Source organism: Arachis hypogaea, chromosome 7 (assembly GCF_003086295.3).
Source record: "Arachis hypogaea cultivar Tifrunner chromosome 7, arahy.Tifrunner.gnm2.J5K5, whole genome shotgun sequence".
In the NCBI taxonomy this organism is placed as follows: domain Eukaryota; kingdom Viridiplantae; phylum Streptophyta; class Magnoliopsida; order Fabales; family Fabaceae; genus Arachis; species Arachis hypogaea.
The window spans coordinates 39,862,164-39,869,459 of NC_092042.1; the positions used below are offsets into that span (position 1 = coordinate 39,862,164).

At 38.4% G+C, this 7,296-nt stretch overlaps 1 non-coding gene across 1 annotated transcript; it reads left to right on the plus strand.

Moving 5' to 3' along the window:
* The first annotated feature begins 3,986 nt into the window (after positions 1–3,986).
* Positions 3,987–4,090, plus strand: LOC112704850 (small nucleolar RNA R71). Its single transcript, XR_003155451.1, has one exon. It is a non-coding gene; the product is annotated as a small nucleolar RNA R71 (small nucleolar RNA).
* The last annotated feature ends 3,206 nt before the right edge of the window (positions 4,091–7,296 follow it).

Sequence of the window (7,296 nt, forward strand, 5' to 3'; positions counted from 1 at the left end):
GATTAATGGAATTATTCATAACTTTAAGACATAGTTACTAAACACTAATGATCATGAAGTAGAGACACAAAACATAAATGAACACAACATAAAAACCGAAAAGCAGAAAGAAATAAGAACAAGGAATGAATCCACTTTAGTGGCGTCTTCTTCTTGACGGACCAACAATGTCCTTAAACTCTTCTATGTCCCTTCCTTGCCTTTGTTGCTCCTCCCTCATTGCTCTTTGATCTTCTCTTATTTCATGGAGAATGATGGAGTGCTCATGATGTTCCACCCTTAATTATTCCACATTGTAGCTCAAATATTCTAAGGAAGTGTTGAGTTTTTCCCAATAGTTGTTGGGAGGAAAGTGCATCCCTTGAGGCATCTCAGGGATTTCTTGATGATGAGCTTCCTCATGCATCTCTTGAGATCCGTGAAGGGTCTCTCTTGCTTGCTCCATCCTCTTCTTGGTGATGGGCTTATCCTCCTCAATGGAGATGTCTCCTTCTATGATAATTCCAGCTGAGTAACATAGATGGCAAATAAGGTAAGGAAAAGCTAACCTTGCCATGGTGGAGGGTTTTTCGGCTATTTTGTAGATTTCATTGGAGATGACTTCATGAACTTCTACTTCCTCCCCAATCATGATGCTATGAATCATGATGGCCCGATCCACAGTAACTTCAGATCGGTTGCTAGTGGGAATGATGAAGCGTTAAATGAACTCCAACCATCCTCTAGCCACAGGTTTGAGGTCCAGTCTTCTTAGTTGAACTGGCTTGCCTTTGGAGTCCCTTTTCCATTGAGCTCCTTCCACACATATGTCCATTAGGACTTGGTCCAACCTTTGGTTAAAGTTGACCCTTCTAGTGTAGGGGCGTACATCTCCTTGCATCATGGGCAAGTGGAACGGCAACCTCACATTCTCTAGACTAAAATCTAAGTATTTCCCCCGAACCATTGTGAGATAATTCTTTGGACTCGGGTTCATACTTTGATCATGGTTCCTAGTGATCCATGCATTGGCATAGAACTCTTGAACCATTAAGATTCCGACTTGTTGCATGGGGTTGGTTAGAACTTCCCAACCTCTCCTTCGGATCTCATGTCGGATCTCCGGATACTCATTTTTCTTGAGCTTGAAAGGGACCTCAGGGATCACCTTCTTCTTTGCCACAACATCATAGAAGTGGTCTTGATGGCTTTTGGAGATGAATCTTTCCATCTCCCATGACTCGGAGGTGGAAGCTTTTGTCTTCCCTTTTCCTTTTCTAGAGGATTCTCCGGCCTTAGGTGCCATTGATGGTAATGGAAAAATAAAAAGCTTATGCTTTTACCACACCAAACTTAAAATATTGCTCGCCCTCGAGCAAGAGAAGAAAGAAGAGAATAAGAAGAAGAAAAAAATATGGATGAGAGTGAGGGATGGTGTTTCGGCCAAGGTGTAGAAGAGGGGGTTTGTGTTGTGTGAAAATGAAGTAGAATGGAAGGGTATATATAGAGAAAGGGGAGAGGGTAGGTTCGGCCATGTAGGGTGGGTTTGGGTGGGAAAGTGTTTTTGAATTTTGAAGGTAGGTGGGGTTTTTGGGGAAGAGTGGATGGATGTGAGTGGTGAAGGGGGTAATTGGGAAGAGAGATTGAAGTTGTTGGGAAGTGTGACATGGGGAAGAGTGTTATAGGATTAGGAGGTAAGGTGGGAATATGTTAGGTGGGGATCCTGTGGGGTCCACAGATCTTGAGATGATCCTGTGGGGTCCACAGATCCTGATGTGTCAAGGAATTACATCCCTGTACCAAATAGGCATGCAAAATGCCTTTGCATACCATTCTGGCATTTAAAAGCCGAGGTGATGCACGTTCTGGGCGTTCAACGCCCATGTGTAGCATGTTCTGGGCGTTCAACGCCCATGTGTAGCATGTTTCTGGCGTTGAACGCCAGTTCCATGCTTGTTACTGGCGTTCAGCGCCAGCTTTTCTCAAGGCATATTCCTGGCGTTCAAACGCCAGAATGTTGTTTGTTTCTGGCGTTCAGCGCCAGATTTATGCTCTGTTCTGGCGTTGAACGCCAGCCAGATGCTCCTTACTGGCGTTGAACGCCAGTCCGTCCTTCCTCCAGGGTGTGATTTTTCTTCTGCTGTTTTTGATTCTGTTTTTAATTTATATATTTTTTTTCGTGACTCCACATGATCATGCACCTAATAAAACACAAAATAAAAATAAAATAAAAATTAGATAAATAAAAATTGGGTTGCCTCCCAACAAGCGCTTCTTTAATGTCAATAGCTTGACAGTGGGCTCCCATGGAGCCACAAAGGTGATCAGGTCAATGTTGTATAGTCCCAACACCAAACTTAGAGTTTGGATATGGGGTCTTAACACCAAACTTAGTGTTTGGTTGTGGCCTCCCAACACCAAACTTAGAGTTTGACTGTGGGGGCTCCTCTTGACTCTGAACTGAGAGAAGCTCTTTGTGCTCACTCTCTTTTGTCACAGAGGGATGGCCATGTGCCTTAAACACCAGGTAGTCCCCATTCAATTGAAGGACTAATTCACCTCTGTTGACATCTATCACAGCTCCTGCTGTAGCTAGGAAAGGTCTTCCAAGGATGATGCATTCATCCTCTTCCTTCCCAGTGTCTAATATTATGAAATCAGCAGGGATGTAAAGGCCTTCAACCTTTACTAACATGTCTTCTACTACTCCATAACCTTGTCTTAATGACTTGTCTGCCAATTGTATTGAGAACAAGGCAGGTTGTACCTCAATGATCCCTAACTTCTCCATTATAGAGAGTGGCATAAGATTTATCCCTGACCCCAGATCACATAGAGCTTTTTCAAAGGTCATGGTGCCTATGGTACAAGGTATTAAGAACTTGCCAGGATCTTGTCTCTTTTGAGGTAAAATTTTCTGAATCCAGGTGTCTAGTTCACCAATGAGCAAGGGAGGTTCACTTTCCCAAGTCTCATCACCAAACAACTTGGCATTCAGCTTCATGATAGCTCCTAAATATATAGCAACTTGATCTCCAGTCACATCTTCATCCTCTTCAGAGGAAGAATAGTCTTCAGAGCTCATGAATGGCAGAAGGAGATTTAATGGAATCTCTATGGTCTCTATATGAGCCTCAGATTCCTTTGGATCCTTAATAGGAAACTCCCTCTTGCTTGAGAGACGTCCCAGGAGGTCTTCCTCACTAGGATTTTCGTCCTCCTCCTCCCTTGTGCATTCGGCCATATTGATTACATCAATGGCCTTGCACTCTCTTTTTGGATTCTCTTCTGTATTGCTTGGGAGAATACTGGGAGGAGTTTCAATGACTTTCTTACTCAGCTGGCCCACTTGTGCCTCCAGATTTCTGATGGAGGATCTTGTTTCACTCATGAAACTGAAAGTGGCCTTTGACAGATCAGAGACTAGATTGGCTAAATTAGAAGTGTTTTGTTCAGAATTCTCTGTATGTTGCTGAGAAGATGATGGAAAAGGCTTGCTATTGCTCAGCCTATTGCGTCCACCATTGTTAAAGCCTTATTGAGGCTTTTGTTGATCCTTCCATGAGAAATTTGGATGATTTCTCCATGATGAATTATAGGTGTTTCCATAATGTTCACCCATGTAATTAACCTCTGCCATTGCAGGGTTCTCAGGATCATAAGCTTCTTCAGAAGCTGCCTCCTTAGTACTGTTGGATGCATTTTGCCATCCATTCAGACTTTGAGAGATCATGTTGACTTGCTGAGTCAACACTTTGTTCTGAGCCAGTATGGCATTCAAAGCATTAATTTCAAGAACTCCTTTCCTCTGAGGCGTCCCATTATTCACGAAATTCCTCTCAGAAGTGTACATGAATTGGTTATTTGCAACCATGTCAATAAGTTCTTGAGCCTCTTCAGGCGTTTTCTTTAGATGAATAGATCCACCTACAGAATGGTCCAATGACATTTTCGAAAACTCAGATAGACCATAATAGAATATATCTAATATGGTCCATTCTGAAAACATGTCAGATGAACATCTTTTGGTCAACTGCTTGTATCTTTCCCAAGCTTCATAGAGGGATTCACCATCTTTTTGTTTGAAGGTCTAAACATCCACTCTAAGCTTGCTCAGCTTTTGAGGAGGAAAGAATTTATCCAAGAAGGCCGTGACCAGCTTATCCCAGGAGTCCAGGCTATCCTTAGGTTGTGAATCCAACCATATTCTAGCTCTGTCTCTCACAGCAAAAGGGAAAAGCATGAGTCTGTAGACTTCAGGATCAACTCCATTCGTCTTAACAGTCTCACAAATCTGTAAGAACTCAGTTAAAAACTGGTAAGGATCTTCAGATGGAAGTCCATAAAACTTGCAGTTCTGTTGCATTAAAGCAACTAGTTGAGGCTTAAGCTCAAAATTATTGGCTCCAATGGCAGGAATGAAGATGCTTCTTCCATCAAATTTGGACGTTGGTTTTGTGAAGTCACCAAGCATTCTCCTTGCATTATTGTTGTTGGGTTTGGCTGCCATCTCCTTCTCTTGTTCTAATGTTTCTGAAAGGTTACTTTTAGATTGTTGTAATTTAGCTTCTCTTAGTTTCCTCTTCAGAGTCCTTTCAGGTTCAGGATCAATTTCAACAGGAGTGCCTTTTTCCTTGTTCCTGCTCATATGAAAGAGAAGAAAACAAGAAAAGAAGAGGAATCCTCTATGTCACAGTATAGAGATTCCTTTATGTTTATAGAAGAAGAAAGGGGGAAGAGTAAAGAAGAATGGGATCAGATTTTTAGATGAAGAGAGGTGAAGAGAAGTGTTATTAATTAAATAATTAAATAGAAGAAGAAAAGAGAGGGAGAATTTCGAAAATAATTTTGAAAAAGGGGTTAGTAATTTCGAAAATTAAAGATAAGATATAATTAAAAATAAAAATTAAAACAAGAAAGAATTTTTGAAAAAGAGATGAGATATTTTCTAAAATTAGAGAGGGAAAAGTAGTTAGGTGGTTTTGAAAAAGATAAGAAACAAAAAAAAAGTCAAATAGTTAGTTGAAAAAGATATTAAAATAAAATTTGAAAAAATAAGAAGATAAGAAGTTAGATAAGATATTTTGAAATCAAATTTTTTTTGAAAAAGATAAAATTTTGAAAAAGATATGATAAAAAGATAAGATAAGAAGATAAGATAAGATATGTTTGAAAAAGATTTAATTTTTAAAATTACTTAACTAACAAGAAACTAAAAGATATGATTCTAGAACTTTAAAGATTGAACCTTTCTTAACAAGAAAGTAACAAACTTCAAATTTTTTAATCAATCACATTAATTGTTAGTGTAATTTCGAAAATATGATATAAAGATAAGAAAAAGATTTTGAAAATATTTTGAAAAAGATTTTTGAAATTTTCGAAGAAAAAAAGAAAAAATGGAAAAGATATGGTTTTTGAAAAAGATTTTGAAAAGATAAGATTTTTAAAATTTGAAAATCTGATTTGACTTGTAAGAAACAACTAATTTTGAAAATTTTTGACTAAGTCAACTTCAAATTTTCGAAATTTTGAGAGAAAAAAGGAAAAGATATTTTTTGATTTTTGAATTTTTAATTATGAGAGAAAAAAACACAAAAATGACCCAAAACATAGAAATTTTGGATCAAAACCAATGATGGATGCAAGAACACTATGAATGTCAAGATGAACACCAAGAACACTTTGAAGATCATGATGAACATCAAGAACATAATTTTGAAAAATTTTTGATGCAAAGAAAACATGCAAGACACCAAACTTAGAAATCTTTAATGCATGGACTCTATGAATGCAAAAATGCATATGAAAAACAACCTACAACACAAAACAAGAAATCATCAAGATCAAACAAGAAGACTTGTCAAGAACAACTTGATGATCATGAAGAACACCATGAATGCATAAATTTTCGAAAAAAATGCAAGAAAAATTTTTAAAGCATGCAATTGACAACAAACTTAAAAATTGACTCAAGATTCAAACAAGAAACACAAAATATTTTTTATTTTTATGATTTTATGATTTTTTTGGATTTTTATTAATTTTTTTTTTGAAAATATTTTTGGAAAAAAAACGAAAAAGAAAAGAAAATTTTGAAAAAGATTTTTGAAAAATTTTGAAAAGAAAATTACCTAATCTGAGCAACAAGATGAACCGTCAGTTGTCTATACTCGAACAATCCCCGGCAACGGCGCCAAAAACTTGGTGGACGAAATTGTGATCCTCAAAGTTGGTCTCTTTGTACTTGTATGAAATTTAAATATTGGCTCTATCAAAAATACCCTAAAGAGATCATGGTATGATGAATTGGGATCTTAATAATCCCTGGTAATGGCACGTGTGATCACAACTCCGTTCAACTTAACCAGCAAGTGTACTGGGTCATCCAAGTAATACCTTACGTGAGTAAGGGTCGATCCCATAGAGATTGTTGGTATGAAGCAAGCTATGGTCACCTTGTAAATCTCAGTTAGGCAGATTAAATGGTTTATGATAAGTTCGAAAATAAATAATAAACAGAAAATAAAATAGTAAATAGTTACTCATATAATTCCATGGTGGGAATTTCAGATAGGCATATGTAGATGCTGTGCTCCTCTCGAATCTCTACTTTCTTATTACATTCATCCAATCCTTCTTACTCCTTTCCATGGCAAGCTGTATGTAGGGCATCACCGTTGTCAATGGCTACATCCCATCCTCTCAGTGAAAATGGTCCTATGCTCTGTCACAGCACGGCTAATCATCTGTCGGTTCTCAATCAGGTTGGAATAGAATCCCTTGATTCTTTTGCGTCTGTCACTAACGACCAGCCTTCAGGAGTTTGAAGCTCGTCACAGTCATTCAATCCCAGAATCCTACTCGGAATACCACAGACAAGCTTAGACTTTCCGGATTCCCGGAATCCTACTCGGAAAACCACAGACAAGGTTAGACTTTCCGGATTCCCATGAATGCCGCCATCTATCTAGCTTATACCACGAAGATTCTGTTGGGGAATCTAAGAGATATGCGCCCGGCCTAAGGTAGAACGGAAGTTGTTGTCAGTCACGTGCGTTCATAGGTGAGAATGATGATGAGTGTCATGGATCATCACATTCATCAAGTCGAAGTGCAACGAATATCTTAGAATAGGAATAAAGATAATTGAATAGAAAGTAATAGTAATTGTATTGAAACTTGAGGTACAGCAGAGCTCCACACCCTTAATCTATGGTGTGTAGAAACTCCACCGTTGAAAATACATAAGTGAAAGGTCCAGGCATGGCCGAATGGCCAGCCCCCATGATCTGAGAACTAATCGTCCCAAGATGA